The sequence below is a fragment of the Cynocephalus volans genome, chromosome 15 (genome assembly GCF_027409185.1).
Source record: "Cynocephalus volans isolate mCynVol1 chromosome 15, mCynVol1.pri, whole genome shotgun sequence".
NCBI classification, from domain to species: Eukaryota; Metazoa; Chordata; class Mammalia; order Dermoptera; family Cynocephalidae; genus Cynocephalus; species Cynocephalus volans.
In genome coordinates, this window is record NC_084474.1 from 26815356 (window position 1) to 26832765 (window position 17410).

Here is a 17410-nt window from a genome sequence, read left to right on the forward strand (position 1 = left end):
CCCACATGAACTGTGGAGGAGACAAAAATTCAGATCATAGCAGTGTCTATGTTGACATTTGGGTTTCAAACCTTGCCATTTTTTTTTAACTGTTACTAGTTGTCCCCTTAGAGCATCAAAATCATCTGGAGAGCTTTTTGGTTGCTTTTGTTTTGTTTTTTAATGTAAGTATTCAGAACCCACCCCAGAACCACTAAATTCACATTTCTGAACGTAGAGACCCAGGCTAGTGAATGAGGCAGTCACTGAATAACCTAGAGAAAGTAAAAGAAGTTGCAGGTAAGAAGAAAAAAAAAAAAATAGGTGTCACTTGTCATAGCTGGAAGATTCTAGCAGGACGAGCAAACTCAAGGCCAGATTTTGCCACAAGGCTGGATTCAGTTCAATTGTCAAAGCTGTTTAAGTGCTCTCAAATTACTAATATTTTCAAAACACCACTTTAGAATCAAATAAGATTTGGCAATGCATTTGGTTTATTGCTGACTGAGGAATCTCACTTAAACATGAATAAATCTCCCTAAATGACATGAGTCATAAGGTCCAAATGGAAAGCACAACCACGGATGGACCAGAAAATAATTTTTTTAAAACACATGTTCAAGGGGGGCAGGGATATGTGTCTCACCATCAGTGGATCAGAAAGAATGTCTTTTTATCCAAAAAATTTTGCCATCAAAATATTCTTATAGCAAACAACCACAAATTCATTAGCATTCCTTAATCTTTGTTATTTTTCTATTTTCACTTCTGCAATTTAAAATTCAAAAATAAATAATATTTTGCCAATTTTAAATTTTTTAAATAGGATATAAAATTCCTTGGGAGACAGAGAAAAATCTAGCCACATTTCAAACCCATTTTTTCTGCACTCAAACTCAGTTATTTGGGGCAAATCAATAAACATTTTTCAGGCACTGCTGTGCACAAGGCATAACAACAAACCCAGGTGTTAAGTGCATCTCATTTCTATCACCATCAACATTTTTAACCACTGAATAAATAAAGAAGTTTTGCCATGTCCTTTTTGTGTGTGTGTGTGTGTGACCGGTAAGGGGATCATAACCCTCGGCTTGGTGTCCCTGGCACTGCGCTCAGCCAGTGAGCGCACCAGCCATCCCTATATAGGATCCGAACCCGCGGCCTCAGCACTCCCAGCGCCACCGTGCTCCCAGCGCTGCACTCTCCCGAGTGAGCCACGGGGCCAGCCCTGCCATGTCCTTTTAATATTACTTTATTTACCAGAAAGCAAATTGGAATAATCAGAATGACTTCACCTTTATCATCCACACCTAAATGGATTTGGAATAATCTTGTACCTCCTGTTACTTATAACTACAGACAGCAAGACAGTAATTTAACACCTGTTCTCACTTTTCACAGTATTTCGAAAGAGAAAACACAGTGTTTATTTTACAGAATCATCTGCTTGTAACAATAAGACATTAGGTTCTCCGACTTCTCCATCTGTGTTTGGAAATGGAGAACGGAGACACGGTTGCAAGTAATTGTACTCTTTTGGAAGCATGCTTTTCATAAACAAATTAGAATTTTGATAAAGATCTTGTTAATTTCTTTGTTTATAGCCTAGACTGTAACACAAGAATAGAAAGTATTTTCTCAGTTACAGGTATTTGCATTTGTATATGGAGATAAAATTTACGTTTACACCTCCAGGCAAACCGGCACCATTTACAACTTCAAACTGTAATGAGGCCAAAATGTGACATGAATCACCCTCCCAAAATAGTTCTTCTGGCATGAAAGAGACTGTCTTACAAACACAGACAGGGAAAGGCTACTTCCGACGTAGTGTTTATGCCCAGGGCCCTCCAAGCGCAGCATCTCGGAGTGCCAGGCAGGGTTGTGCAGCATGTGTACTGGCAAGCCCATGCCATTACCCAGTGAATGGAAAAGCAATTAACTAACATTCACCAAAACATCTTAACTACTTTATGAAATATAGATAAAGCTTTTTAAAATTCAGCCATGTAATCAGAAACATTTATTTTTGTTATACAGCAAGCACTTTAAGTCCCACGAAATCACTCTCATATACTCTCACACACACACACGCATGCATGTGCGCATACACATATATATATCCAACTCTTGACCTGGTCCCATTTAGTAAATAAATCATCCTCCAGGAGTAAGTTAAACCTTTCAGACAGTAACTGATTACCCAATGGCACTCATTCAGAGCTTGCAAGAGGAGCAAATTGTTGAAGCAAACTCACACCACTTAGTACCCCAGCCCAAAACTCCCAATCGCTCGCCATTGACTAAAGAAAAGGTCTAAACTGCTCTACCTGGAGTTCAAGGGAGGACAAACCGGCCTCCTGCACCCTTTTGAAGACTGTATTCAGGGCCCCAGGCAAATGGACTAGAACAGGCCTGGCACAGAGCCATCCTCTTCCCTGCTGACCTGAGCACACCCTGGGCCCTTCTACCTACTGAGTCCTATCTATTCTTCAAAGCCAACCAAGTTCAGCCTTGACTGCGCTCCCCTGAGTGTCTCTCTGTCCTCAGAATCCCCGCAGACTATATGCTGTCATTCCAGTGGCCTCCACACTTCATCTGCATCCCTATAAATAAAAGGTGTTAAGCACTTATCCCAAATGGACATGCTTTTCTGAATAAATAATGCATAGGTACAAGGGTACTTCAAAAGGTTCATGGAAAGATTTGCATTATCTTTTAATACTATTTTTCCACCAACTTTTTGAAGTACCTTTGTACTATTAGTCTCTCTCACACAGCTCCTACCTAAGCATCAGTGAATCCTGCTGGTTCTACCATCAAATCATATCCCACGTCAGCACCTTCTCCTCACCTGTCCTGCTCACACGCTGCTCCAGGTACCATCGGTGCCCTCCTGGAAAACTGCTTTGGGCCTTCCAGCTGGTATCCCTGCTTCTGCCTTTTCTTCCCTACCATGTATTTCCAACACAGCAGCCTTAATGAGCCTCTAGAAGCATGAGCCAGATCCGGCCACTTCTTTGCTCACACCGTCCGGTGGCTTCCCAGCTCACTCAGTAGAAGCTTAAGTACTTGTATGGTTACAAGGACCTGCGCACACTTCTGCACACACACGCCACCGCCACCATCTCTCTGCTTCGTCTCCTGTCACTCTCCTTGTTCGCTGGGCTCCAGTCTTACTGACCCCCTTGCTCTTCTTCAACCTCCCAGGCACGTCCCACCTTACAGTCTTCGAGCTTGCTTGGTTTGCATGTGCATGTGCGTGCGTGCGTGCGTGCGTGCGTGCGTGTGTGTGTGTGTGTGGAATGCTTTTCACCATGTGGTGCATTCCCTTACCTCCTCCAGGTAGTGACTCAAAGAGTTTCCCCCTCACGTGGTGTGGATATCCTATCTAAAAACTGAAAATTCTTTCTCCAATTCTTCCCACCCCTTTCCCTGCTTTATTTTTCTCCTCACCATATACTGTCCCCTAACACACTACATATTTCCTGGTTTATCTTATTTATTATCTGTCCTCCCACCCAGCACATAAGGTCCCTGAGAGCAGGGGTTCTTGTCAGTGCCCAGATAGCATAGGAGGCACGTGACCCCATCTACTGCCCTCACTCATTACTCCGATCACGACCGTTAAGGCAGTGATGAAAGTCCTCCTTTGTGTGTACATCATCTCTTGAGACCTTAGCTAATGACAGCAGAGATGTCAATCCATATTTCATATAATGAACTTGATAATTTCCTGCTTCATGGCTGTGTCTCATAGGATCTAATTATACCATCATCGGTATTCTCATGGTGAAGAGCTTGCACTGGAAGTTTGGGCTATTCAGCGAAGTGTTAATACAAGTATAAACATAAATTCCAGTCTTTTCTTCTGGTACTCCAGTGGGTTTGTCTTATATACCCCCTGGGGTATGCACAATCCCCTTTGAGAGAACACTGGACCATTTCATTCATTTGAGATTAAATATGCCCTGCTTTTTACTTTTACTTATCTCTTCAAATTTCTAGATCTTATCTTTTCAAGCAGCTCTTCATCCTTGACAGCAGGAGCCACATCTTATATAGTTCTATGTAGTGGTTAAAGCACAAACTCCAAAATCATGTGTTCAAATCTCAGCTCCAATTCTTACTAATCGTGTAGCCTTTAGCAAGTTGCTTAACCTCCCTGAGCCTCAGTTTTCTCATCTGTATAGTTGAGATGGTAAAAGTACTTACTCATGGGGTTGTCATAGGCATTAAATAAGTTAATACTCATAAAAGCACACAGAACACCTGGCACATGGTATGTATAAGAATAAGGGCTATATAAGAATAAGCTGTCTGGTTGTTATCATTTACATTACCTAATGCACACTGTTTAGTATTTGGGCATGGGATGCATTCAATAAAGGTTTATGGATTGATTATACATTATGATCAAAAGAATGACCTTGTCTCTTATTTCCTATCCTATGCCTCTCGTTCCTCCTTTGTATGAATCTGCTTCCTCCCAATTTCAGCAAGACCTGCATGTTACACATCAAAGGAATGCCCATCACTGGCTCATAGTCACAGACTTGGCTACTGTATTTGTCTATTCTGGCTGCCACAGACCAAATGGCTTACACAATAGACATTTATTTCCTCACAATTCTGGAGGCTGGAGTCTAAGATCAAGCTGCCATCGGGGTTGGTTTCTGATGAGGCCCCCCTTCCTGGCTTGCAGATGGTCATCTTCTCGCTGTGCCTTCACATGGCCTCTTCTCTGCATGCTCAGGGAGAGGAAGAGAGCTCTGGAGTCTTTTCCTCTTATATGAGCAAGAGTCCTATCAGATCAGGGCCCCACCCTCATGGCCTCATTTCACCTTAATTACCTCCCTAAAGGCCTTATCTCCAATGCAGTCACATTGCAGTTTACAGCTTCAACATATGAATTCTGGCAGTCACAATTCAGTCCTCCTAGAGCCATCTCTTCACTCCCTTCTCTTGCTCTCACTTCACTGTTCATCCAACGTTTCTGTCCTCACCTTGACCCCAGCTTGTCTCCTTTAGCCTGGAACATCATTTCTCTCCTGACTATGCTTCCATAGATTCGGATCTTACATTTAAGTTTTTAACTCATTTTGAGTTGATTTTTTAAGTGGTAAGAGATAGGGTCTAGTTTCATTCTTCTTCATACAACCATTCAGTTTTCCCAGCACCATTTATTGAAGACCATGTCCTTTCCCCAATGTGTGTTTTTGGTGCCTTTGTTGAAGACCAGTTGGCTGTAAGTTCATGGGTTTCTTTCTATTCTGTTCTGTTTAGTTCCATTGGTCTATGTGTCTGTTTTTATGCCAGTATCATGCTGTTTTGGTTACTATTGCTTTGTAGGATACTTTTAAGTAGGGTAGGGTGATGCCTCCAGCTTTATTCTTTTTGTTCAAGATTGCTTTGACTATTTGGGATCTTTTGTGGTTTCACATGAATTTTAGGACTGTTTTTCTGTTTCTGAGAAGAATGTTACTGGTATTTTGATAGGGGTTGCTTCCATCTTATTTGCCCAGTCAGTACATTGATATCTTCTGATAACATCCCTTCAGGCTTGACACAGTCCTCAGAGTCCCTGCTTTCTAGCTGCTGCTGCTACTGCAGGTCACTGCCTATTCCTTTTTTTCAGAACATCCTTTTCATCACTTGGCCTACAGCTAGCTCCATGGCCCACATGAGCTATGTTCCCAGTCCTGCAAAGCCCAGCTGCGCAATGGGGCCTCCCCTGCCCCACACAGACCTCAGGAATGCCCATCCGCAGGCCTCACATCAAGGGTTATCTGCACCGCCCACTGAAACATGCTGTGTGTTTTTGCCAAACACCATTCATCACCTTTTTTCTCTTCCCAGCTAGGTTAGACACATCTTGAGAGCTGGCAACATGAACTACACTTTTCTGAATCTGCCCCAGAACCTAAAACACAGAACCACTGACACAGGAAGTGCTGAAGTCATATACTGCAGGGAATCAGAGCAAAGACCCTGGGATCAAAACACCCCAGGTGGGACCCCAGCCCCAGCCCTGGGCAGTGGCAGAAGTCACTTATCCTCCCTGAGCCCTAATAAGATTAACTGCTCAGCATATAATAAACATTGAAGAAATATTAAGCTGTATTTTCATGTTGAGTAATTATCTATTAATTATCTAATAGATATTATGAAATATTAATTTTGTGTAGATCAAATACATACATTATTTAACAGAAGACATTTTTAACATCTTAATAAATTATCCTTTCTGGAGTCACTGTTTTTGATCTAGAAGTCAGTTTTTAGGATAGGCTGGGCAGATGGGAGTGGGGAAATAGAATTTCAATACCTTTCTTTCTTTCTTCATGGAAGAACCAGTATAGACAATCTTTCTGAAGCTGAGCATGTGCCTATATCTGTTGCTATTATTCTTTTTAAATAAACTTTAGGGTTTCTTCTAATGAACACAAAATATAGCATAGATTTATGTAGGGAAAACTCCAAAAACCACAAAAAATAGTTTTTTAAAACTATCGTTCACAGGACATCAGCAAAAGCGCCCAACTCTGGGCCAGTCTCCAGGGCGGAGGTCTAAGGAGAGAGCCAGGAAGAGGCGCTGCTGCCACTACCACCTCCTGCCGGCGCCTGTCCCTCCCAGGACCAGTGAGGCCAGGGCCACTGCGGAGGCCAGGAGGAGGTGGGGGGGAGCCCCAGCTGAGCACTCTTCTGGCCACCCAGGGCCACCCCCCTGAAAAAAGATGAGTGGGGGATTGGCTCCAACTGAGAGCTCAGGATATTTTCTATGTATGGCAAAGTTCTAAAGGTGACTATAACGAAAGATAAAAAGATACCACGAAGAGTAAAGGGGATACATTTATTTCACTGTCAGATAAAGACTCTGCACATAACTGCACCAGGTCCATAAGCAACAAAGACTTACATGGCAGAGCGATAAAAGCAAGCGTGACTATTGACAGTGCAAGAGCAGCCGAGTTCATCCGAAGGCAAAACTACTTTGACAAATGCAAGGGCTGGCTGGTCAGCTCACTTGGGAGAGTGTGGTGCTGGTAACACCAAGGTCAAGGGTCCGGCCAGCCACCAAAAAAAAAGATAAATCTAAGTGTCATGAACGTGGGGAAATTGAACATTTAAGTTATGCTGGTTCTAAAAATATGCTTGGAGAACGTGAACCTTCAAAGAAGAAATTTAAAAAGAAAGAAAATTCCTGAACCAGAAGAAATTGAGGAAGTAGAAGAAAGAGGCTGAAGGGAGGATCCTGCTCTTGAGCCTCTGTCAGGCCGGAGCATCCCAGCAAGCCAGACGTGGAGAAGATCAAAACAACCCAAACCCAGTTCAGGGCATCCCTCAACAGCAGATGCTTCAAGATGCCCAAGATTAAGAAAAGCACATATTTTAGTGATGAGGAAAAACTTACTGATTAAAATTACATTTATTATGTAGATATCAAAAATAAAATATCTTGGATTATGAAGTTCAGTTGGGGACTAAAGATACTTTTAAAATTTGAGCATAAGAATCCTTAATACCAACCAAATTACTATAAAATAGTTCAGAGGAAATTAAAAAGTAATTTTAAAGTATCATGTTTCCATCTTACCTTAGCACCTTACTAAAAATCAGGATTTGCTAGTAATTATTAATCTTGAAAAGAGCTTATTTTAATAAAAATAAGAAAACTTTATGCTATCATGTTGTCATCCCAAGAAAGAAAATAAATATTAAAAAGACTTATTTGAGAAATTCATTATAAAATCTTTATTCACGTCTGATTGGTTTCCATGAGGACTTTTGAAATAAATTTAATCTTTAAAACAAAAACTTCCTAAAGACTGAAAAGATGAATGATTTATTGTGATAATAATGTTGATAAACCTTTGAAGAAAATTTTCTTTAAAAAACACCCATAAGTCCTACCGCCCAGATAATAATATTAAATAAATATTTTGTACTATTCATATATTCATCTATTGAATAAATTTTTTAAATTGTTGGAATGATACAGTAATTATTGTTCTATAATTATGTTTTTTGTGTAAATATCTTCAAACTTTTCCTGTGTCAACAAATATTCTTCTATTTTATCTTTTTAAAACATATTTCATAGCAGTTTGAATTTTAAAAATTAACTTTCAAGTTTTTTCTTTTAAATGATTTGTCAGTGTCTATCTCTCATATCTTAAGTAAGTTTACGGACTTATAAACAGGCAAAAAAAATTTTTATTTGTATAAATTCTCTTATTTTAAAACTTTAAACCTCTGTTCTATTCCTAAATTTGCCTTATTTTTAGTGGTGAGTGGTTTCTCTTTCCTTTTTTATCCTTCTTACATTATCTTTTTCTAACAGTCTTTATCTTCCTGTGCTCCTACGGTTTTGTTTACGTTGCAATCAGTTTTGTTGACAGCTAATGTGAAGCTGGGTGCGGCGTCACACCACAGCCAGGCTTCTCCTGCGCAGTCTCTGCAGTCGTGACACCAGCTGCCCCTTGTGGCTCTTCTAGCAGATTAGGATGGTAGCCTGAGACAGTCAGGGTTAATTCTCCCCAGGACTCAAGTCTCACTTTGCACATGGCACATTTGATTAGCTGGAACCTATGATTGCTGTCTCTCACATTATCCAGTGATAAGGAAATGCGAGTTCTAAGTCCAAGGTCTCTGATGAATAACCGTCAACTCCAAGACAAGACAAACCCACAGCCAGAAAGCTCTTCATGCAGCTCTGGGTTGACCTTCCCAAAAGCTACTCAAGAAAGGAGGCGTAATAGCACCCCTTTAGGCTCCCCTGCATCTACTTCAGCCCTTGTCAAGGCTGCTAACTCCATGCCTGGCGGAATTTAAGATGCTTCTCCTCCTCATCACGAAAGCCCAGTCAGGCTGCATCAAGGATTATCTCAAACAAGGTTGTTCCATGGGGTCAGCTGCAACCCTGGGGAACAGCTCTCTGAACTCTACAGTCTATGTTGGATAACTCACTGTGCCTAGAAACCTCTGCCCCCAAATCACAAGAAATTATTCCAGAATGCCTAGCAGTGGCCAGCCAGCCAGCCACGGGCCTTGCCGGACCTGCAAAGATCCTAGTGTCATTCAGGGCTACATAATCACCTCCTTGCTGGATACTCTAAAAGGTTGAGTAGGACCCCACACTGTGAAGTCAGAGGTCACTCCCCCCATCCATGCACTCAGTGACACCAGGCACTGAGATGAGAATGGGACATTGCAAAGGGGAGTAAAATTATTACACAATCCTCCAGGAGAGAAACATGTAAAACCAACTATGATTCAAGGCTCAGTGAATAGATAGAACACCAACAATATGCTGTGGACCATGGGAGAGGAATGATGTGTTGCAATTAGTTGGGGAGGGAGGACAGAGAAGGCTTTATGGAGGAAAGGGCACTAGAGGCTGAGTGGTCCACACGGGCAAAGGCACACAAGTGTGGAAGCACATGGTGTGTTCAGGGGATTGCAAGTGACCATGCACCCGGGGGATGCAGAGGTGAATGACAGTTACTGGCCCCACTCTAATCCCATCCCGGGGCCTTGGTGCACACACCACTGGGTGCAGGCTGACAGCCCCTTTCCTCTAAGGACAGCGAGGACCACCAGCAGCACCACGCTGGCTTCCCCACCACTCAGTGGTGTTTGGAAATGGTTTTTCTGTTTCTTTCCACGTGGCAGTAGAGGAACAAGTTACTTCCACTGAGCAGGGCCTCAAGATCTAGGTCTCCCAAGCCCTCGTATCTCTTCTCCCACCCCCCTGCCCTCCCTCCCACCATCTGCACCAGTCAGTCAATAGAATTCAATTGAGAATCCAGAACATCATGTCTCTGCCAGAGGTTTGTCTGTCCATCTCATTCCTACTGTCCCCATCTTTTGGAAGTGGAAACAATTCCCCTTCTCCTTCATGTTCTTTGTTTACAGGAAGAATTCAGTAAACAAACCACTACCTTCAACTGAGAAAGATGCCTTTTTCTTCTGCCTAGTGACTTTCTATGCCCCCTTCTTTAGTAAAAACAATTCTGCTTGGGGGAAAGCACCTAGTGTTGATGGCCTGTCTCTCGTGGGCCCTGCCCTCCATGACCCAGCAGTCTAGGCCAGTCAAGTGCTCTTCTCCCTGGAAGATCCTCCCCAGATGCCCACATGGCTCTCTCCCTGACTTCTTCCAGTCCTCTGCTCAACATCCCTCGGAGGAGGAGCCACAGCTCCCCACACACCTGCACGTGGCATCCGCCACCCACCCCTCCCTCTTTATCAGCCCCCTTTCTGGAGCCTTCACTAGAGCACGTACCACCAGGCGACACACGTGTTCTTATGTGCTTGTTATCTTTCTCACCCACTGGAATGTCAGCTCCGTGACAACAAGAATTGTCCCTGTCACTGACGCAGTATCAGTGCCTAAGCTGGCTGCTCATAAGCACTCATAAGTATTTGTCGAAGGGAGAAAGGATGAAGACAGGACTTTGAATCTTGAATGAAATAACAAAAGCAGCTGAAGCTTCATCCTTACAGCAGAGCCCTGAAGAGGCTTCCATTGGCTCCCTAGACCCTGGGGCTGCCCTGTCCTTATGAGCCATCTATACACTTCACACCACCCCCTCCCACCAGAGTCCTTGATTTAGAGTTGGTTCCTGTGGTTTACAGCCACAGAGACCTGACTCTGACCCTCGCCAGGCTCTCCCCAGGACACCACCCTTCCCAGTGGGCTTCCTGGGTCCTCAGAGCCTCTTTAACGGACCTGGATTTGCTGGGCCCTCATTTGAACTCGGTCTCTCATTGATCAGCCTCTGCCTCCAAGTTGCTCCCCACCCCGGCTTGTCACTGCTCGTTGTCCATGGCCTCCCCACATTCCCTCTGGTGCAGAACCCACTCTCTCAGCTGCCCCACATGGCCGTGAACACTGCTGAGAACTGAAGCTGACAGTGGTTTAGGTTACAACTATAATTTAGGTCCAGTCTCAGGGTCTGGGGGTACCCCCAGGACAGTGTCACAGAAAAACATCTGTGTTATGTACATGGCTAAGGGACTCAAATGACTATTAAACCTGATCTGGAATATAGTGGTAGGTGGCCTCCCTCTTGCATATGGCTGGTGACACAGCTACTGAAGACAAGAGGACACAAACAGCAATCCACACTTTGCTGCAATGTTGTAGCAGTGATACCAACTCTCATTCAACTTGCATAATTCCCTGAAAAACAGCCAACGGGCTTCCTAGCACAGGAACACCATATTAAAGAAAATATTCCCTCACTCATTCCTTCTACTCACAAGCACAGGCAGATAAGAGGCCTTGATCTCAATTATTTTGAGCAGTGATTTTTTTTTTTTTTAGAGATTCAGTTATTTTGACACAGTTCTGACAGTGAAAGCACAGCTGCCACCACTTGGCTAAAACATCCAGAGATCACCTCAGGTCACAAATGAAAGAGGGAAAGGGTTTCGGTACATTCAGGGTGCTTTTTCCTCACTACCATAGCGAGAAATAATTGGCTCAAATTCACTATCTTCCTTTGGAAATATTTTCAAAGTAATTTGAAAATTATTCAGGGAATACCTTAGTTTACTGTCAGTTATAACAGAATACCTGAAACTGGGTAATTTTTAAAGGAATGGAATTTATTTCTTACAGGTGGAGTCTGGAATGTCCAAGGTCAAGGGGCACATCTGTTAAGGGCTTCTTCCTGTTGGGGACTCTCTGCTGAGTCCTGAGGCACCGCAGGGCATCATGTGGTGACAGTACAAGAGTGTGCTAATATGCTAGCTCAGGTCTCTCTCCTTCTTATAAAGCCACCAGTTCCACCCCCATGATAACCCATTAATCCATTAACCCCTTAATCCATGAATAGACTAATCCATTCATGAGGGCAGAGCTCTGGTCATCCAATCACCCCCACTTCTCAACACTGACACATTGGGGTTTAAGCTTCCATGTGAGTTTTGGAGGGGACATTCAAACCACAGCAAGGAATAATTTGTTCCCTAAAAGGGGATATACAAATACACAGAGAAGCAGCTCATTGCATTTAATTAGTATCTGGGGCATAGAAGAGGGGAGTGTTTAATGTGCTGTGGCTTTAAAACATCAAACTGGCCACCTGTGAGTGACCGCTATCTGTAAACTTAATCGGATCCTCAGAAAGAACCACAGGATAGCTATCATGAGGGCATGAAAAATATCAGACCACATTTTCAAAATTCTATTTTGGAGCAAAGAAAATAAAAAATTTTATTAAAGTCAAGAATGGATTCCCTTAGAACATGAATAGAAAATGCATGAGACTAATCAAAATATTAATGAACCCATGAAAAACTTTAACCTCATTAGTTATCAAAGAAATAGCTGCAAACAATGAGACAGACAGGAGTCAGTGCAGATACAAAACCAGAGAATGAGTTACTCATTGCTGGTACAGAGCTACGTTACCAAGCTTTTAGACAGTAATTGACATATATATCATTACATTTATCACAGCATTATGTATATGAGAAAAACAGAACAACATTAATAATAAAGTTATTGTTCACTCAATTTTGAGGCATAATGTAGCCATTAATTTTAATGTTTATGAAGAGTTTTTATACTTAAGGAAATACTTATTTTTAAAATGTAAGTGAAAATGAAAGATACAAAATTCTTTGACAGTGTGATCATAATTAGGTCAAAAACATAAACTTTAAAAAAAACTGCCAAAAAAGCTATGAGAACCTTGTGAATTTAACAAGAGTGCAGGATACAAGATCAGTATTAATAAATCAATTGTATTTCTGCTAGCAACTAGCAATTGTAAACTAGCAATGATCAGAAATTAAACCAACACAATTTACAATAGCATCAAAAATATAAAATACTTAGAGATAAATCTGGCAAAATATGTGCAACACCTGTACATCGAAAATTATGAAATGCTGCTGAAACAATTTAAAGAAGACCAAAATAAATGGAGAGAGAAGCTTTGTGTGTGAGTCAGAATACCCAATATTGTTAACATGTCAATTCTCCCAAAATGGTTCTATAAATTTGATACAATTCCAATCAAAATTCCAGCAGGGATTTTTGTTGAAATTGATAAAATTATTCTAAAATTCATATGGAAATGCGAAGGATGTGGAACAGACAAAATAATCTTGAAAAAGAAATTTTGAATTTTGAATTTTAATTTTGAAACAGATCCACACATATATCTATAGACAACTGACTTTGACCAAGGTGCAAAGGTAATTCACTGGGAAAGGGGCAGTCTTTTCAACAAATGATCCTGAAACCATTAGATATCCATATGCAAAAATGAACTCAAAATGGGTCACAGACCTCAGTGAGAAACCTAAGACTATAAAATGTTAGCAGAAAACAATTGAGGAAGATATTTTTGAACACACGCTTTGCCAAAGAAGATATGTGGATGGCAAATAAGCCCATGAAAGATGTTCACTCATTAGGGAAGTGCAAATTAAGACCACAATGAGATACCACTAAACTCCTATTCTAATGGTTAAAATTAAAAAGACAGACCATAGCAAGTGTTCTTGAGGATGCGAAGCAACTAGAACTCTCATACACTGCTAGTGGGAATTAAAATAGTACAGCCACTTTGGAAAACATTTTGACAGTGTCTTAATGAGTTAAGTATATACATGTCATGATTCAACCATTCTACTCCTAGGTATTTGCACAAAAGAAAGGAAAATACATGTCCACACAAAGACTTATACAGAAATGTTCATAGCAGTTTTATTTGCAGTGGTCAAAAACTGGAAACAACCAAAATGTCTATCGAGAGGTGAATGGATAAACAAATTGCAGTATATTCATACAACAGAATACTGCTGAGCGACACAGAGAGGATGAACTACTGATACACACTAAAATATGGATAAATCTCAAAGTTATGCTAAGTGAAAGACATTAAATAGGACATAACAAATGATTCAATTTATGAAATTCTATAAAATGCAAACTAATCAATAGTAATAAAAAAACAGATCCCTGGTTACCTGGGAACTGAGGAAGGTGGACAGAAGAGAGGCCTTACAAAGAGGCACAAGGATGCTTTTGGTGATGCTGGATCTGCTCACAATCTTCACTGGGGTGATGGTTCCGTGTGTGTGTGTGTGTGTGTGTGTGTGTGTGTGTGTGTGTGTGTGTGTGTGTGTGTGTGTGTGTGTGTGTGTGTGTGTGTGTGTGTGTGTGTGTGTGTGTGTGTGTGTAAGAGAGAGAGAAAGAGAGAGAGAAACCTTTTCAAATTGTATATTTAATTATTTATAGTTTATTTTATGTCAATTTTACCTCAGTGGAAATAAAGACCAATATTCTACAAGTGTATTCTGGTGATGGTCGCATGACTCTATAAATTTAACCAAAATCACTGAATTATATACTTAAAGTGGATGAATTTTATGGTATGTAACATATGCCCCGAAAAAGTAAAAAAAAAAAAAAAAAAGACTAAAAGGAAACATAACCTGTGTTAAAAGTTGTTAGTTCAGGGTAGTGAAATTACAAAGGGATATTTTGGCATTTTCTTTATAACTTTCCATATTTTCAGGTTGTTCTAACTGAATATAAATTAAAATAAGCAAAAACACATTTAAAAAACATATCTTCTGGAATTAGTGCCTTTATCTTTTTCTGCTACTAATACTACAGGCATCAAATGTATCATCTTTATGTAACCTTAGTATAAATAATATTTTTTAAAAACTTGAAGGAAGGCTTTGTAGGTTAATGAATTTGTTTTATTTATTCTTATATCTATAGCACCTCCCACAGGGGCACCTGACACATAGTGAGCATTAGTAAATCTCTGAGGAATGAGCATACAGTATTTGTAAAACAATCCTCCAGTTTTCCTTAAGATTGATCTACCTAATACTTCATGATGACTTCTTGCAGGCCAAACTATTATAACAAATCAAGGCCTAGAAAACTACTAGCCATATCCAGTCAATAAACACACAGCTACATAAATTCTTTTACGTATTGTGTGTGGCTGCTTTCACACCACGAGAGCAGATTTGAGTATTTGCAAAAGAAATGGTATGGCCCACAAACCTAAAATATTTACTATCTAGCCCTTTACAGAAAAATTTTGCTGACCTTTATAATACATAATGGCAGTCACTTACTGAGTATTTGCTCTGCCCCAAGTATTATCTAAATATATGCACACATTATTTCTTTTACTTTTCACCTCTAAGGGCAATTATAATTATCTATGCTATGGATATGTCACAGAGGAGTTGGTATGTTTTTCTGTAGATGCCTACCTGAAAAAGCCACTTCTCTATAAATGTTTTATTTTTAACATTTTGTCCACGTAGAATAAAAATTGCAAATGTAAAAAGATAGACTATTTGTATAGAAAAAAAATTAATTTGTAAAGTCAATTTTTCCAGGGTTGGCAATTTCTCAAAGATTCAGGTTATAAGGGTGTAAATCCCCAAGCAATGAGTAAAATGATATCATAACTATTGTTTAATGACTACCTTCCAGAAACTACACTAGGCACATTTTATCATTTGTGCCATTCGACACTAACAACTTTATGAAAAAATATTATCATTCCCAATTTACAGAAGAAAAATCTGGGTCTCTGAGAAGTTAAGGAGTTCAGCAATTTGGAAGTAGTGAAACCAAAATTAGAAGTTGGCTCTATCTGAAACCAAAGCCTGACCTCTTTCCATTTAGGGGCATGTGTCTTCAAAACACACACACACAAAAAAAGTATCAAAAGTTTAATGATAGCATGCATATAGGTTTCTCCTACTGAAGAAATTAATCTTATAAGAGCTAAAAATTCAAAAATACTTTTGGAACTATGAGTAGCAGGAGTATTAAAAGCATTCTAAATGAAAAAGAAGCTAATTATTTACATTTCCATCTCCAGTTTCACCACCAATTGGCTGCCATAAGGATGGCAGGGAAATGTGCATTATCTGAAAAATACGTTCCAAATATGTTGCTTGACATTTACTGAAGTAATTACGGTGAAGACTCAAAAGAGCATACCAGCTGTTAAGAGCAGCTCAAATTTATCTCCTGGGAAGGATAAGCCACTGCCAGGAAGCACCTTCCAGGTAAACAGGCATAGGTGTGACCCACTATGCTTTCCAGACACCTGAAGAAGCATGATTTGCACTGGAAAGATCCAAGTCCAGAGCAACACATAGGCACAAATGGAAGGATGTCATGTGCAAACATCCCTAGAGTCCTTGGCATCAACATGGCCACCCACTGGATTTTACAGGCATTCGAGTGATATAAACTTTTTAGGACACCTTTAATGTTACCCTCTTTTTTTTTATTTCAATCAATGTGTGGGAATTAGTTCTAATACAGTAAGATTCCCTGCACTAGGGTTCATTGTAAAGTTTATCCTTGTATTTGGAGAAGTGTTAGTAGCCAAAGTCAACAGTCACTGAGAGGAAAACTATTACTGAAAGCTAACATTGAGCATTCACTACATTAAGATACTGTGCTGAGGCCTTTGTTTTTTCTCATTTAATCTTCACAGCAACCTTACGTGGTAGGTACTACGATTACCCTAATTTAAAGCATTTTTCTTTGTAACCACTTCATCGGTGAAAGCATATAATTAGTTCATCTAAATTAAGAATAGATAATCCCTGACTTATCTAACAACAAGAAAGATAATTTATAAATATAGTCTTACTAAGTTAATATGCTTAAGCTTTTCATGTTTCTTCTATCATGTAACACTTTAACTTATATTAGTCAGGTAAATTTTCATCTGGAAAGCTGGGGTAGCCTACAGTCTACTTTTATGAGAAAGAAATATGGCAAATGACCCATCTAATACCAGCCATTTTGTTTTAAAATAAAAAGTAATGTTCAGTGCCCTAGGGGAAATTACGATTCAACACATTATTCAAGTGGTTCATAACAAACATCGGATGTCTGTCTGCGTTGGTCTCTGTGAGGGACTGGCTGCGTGATCTCAGACAAGTTACTCAGTCCCATGGGGTGTGCTTCCTCATCTATAAACAGGGGATCATAATTTGTCTATTTCCAAGAATTATTGAGGGGATTAAATGAGATAATGGACGTGAAGCCCTTAACACCAAGTGCTCAATCAATGTCAGCTATAACAATTACTGTTATTATTACTTCTTTGATCATGTCTAACTTTATAGTTAAAATTAAGATTCTAAGGCAATACAGGACTGTAAAGTATCTTTGGAGACACCAAAGGATGATGAGGATGTTATATTCAGTATCATTTTAGTGTTAAGTGTATTTTATTGTTTCCAAAGTCCACAAAATATGAAGTTTGTTTATTTTGTTAACCAGATAACCACAATATTCAAAAACCCCAAAAGCCCTATTCTCTAATCATTAATCAATCAGTAATTACTCGTTGAAATTATACTGCATAAAATATGCTGTATTAAATATCATAAGTGATAAAAAGGGTCA

General features: G+C 40.1%; 1 protein-coding gene and 1 pseudogene across 3 annotated transcripts in view; one reads left to right on the forward strand and one right to left on the reverse strand.

Moving 5' to 3' along the window:
• Positions 1–17410, reverse strand: part of SLCO5A1 (solute carrier organic anion transporter family member 5A1) — a 139973-nt gene that overhangs the window by 82604 nt on the left and 39959 nt on the right. The window lies entirely within an intron of this gene.
• LOC134364127 (zinc finger CCHC-type and RNA-binding motif-containing protein 1-like) lies at positions 234–7400 on the forward strand (annotated as a pseudogene).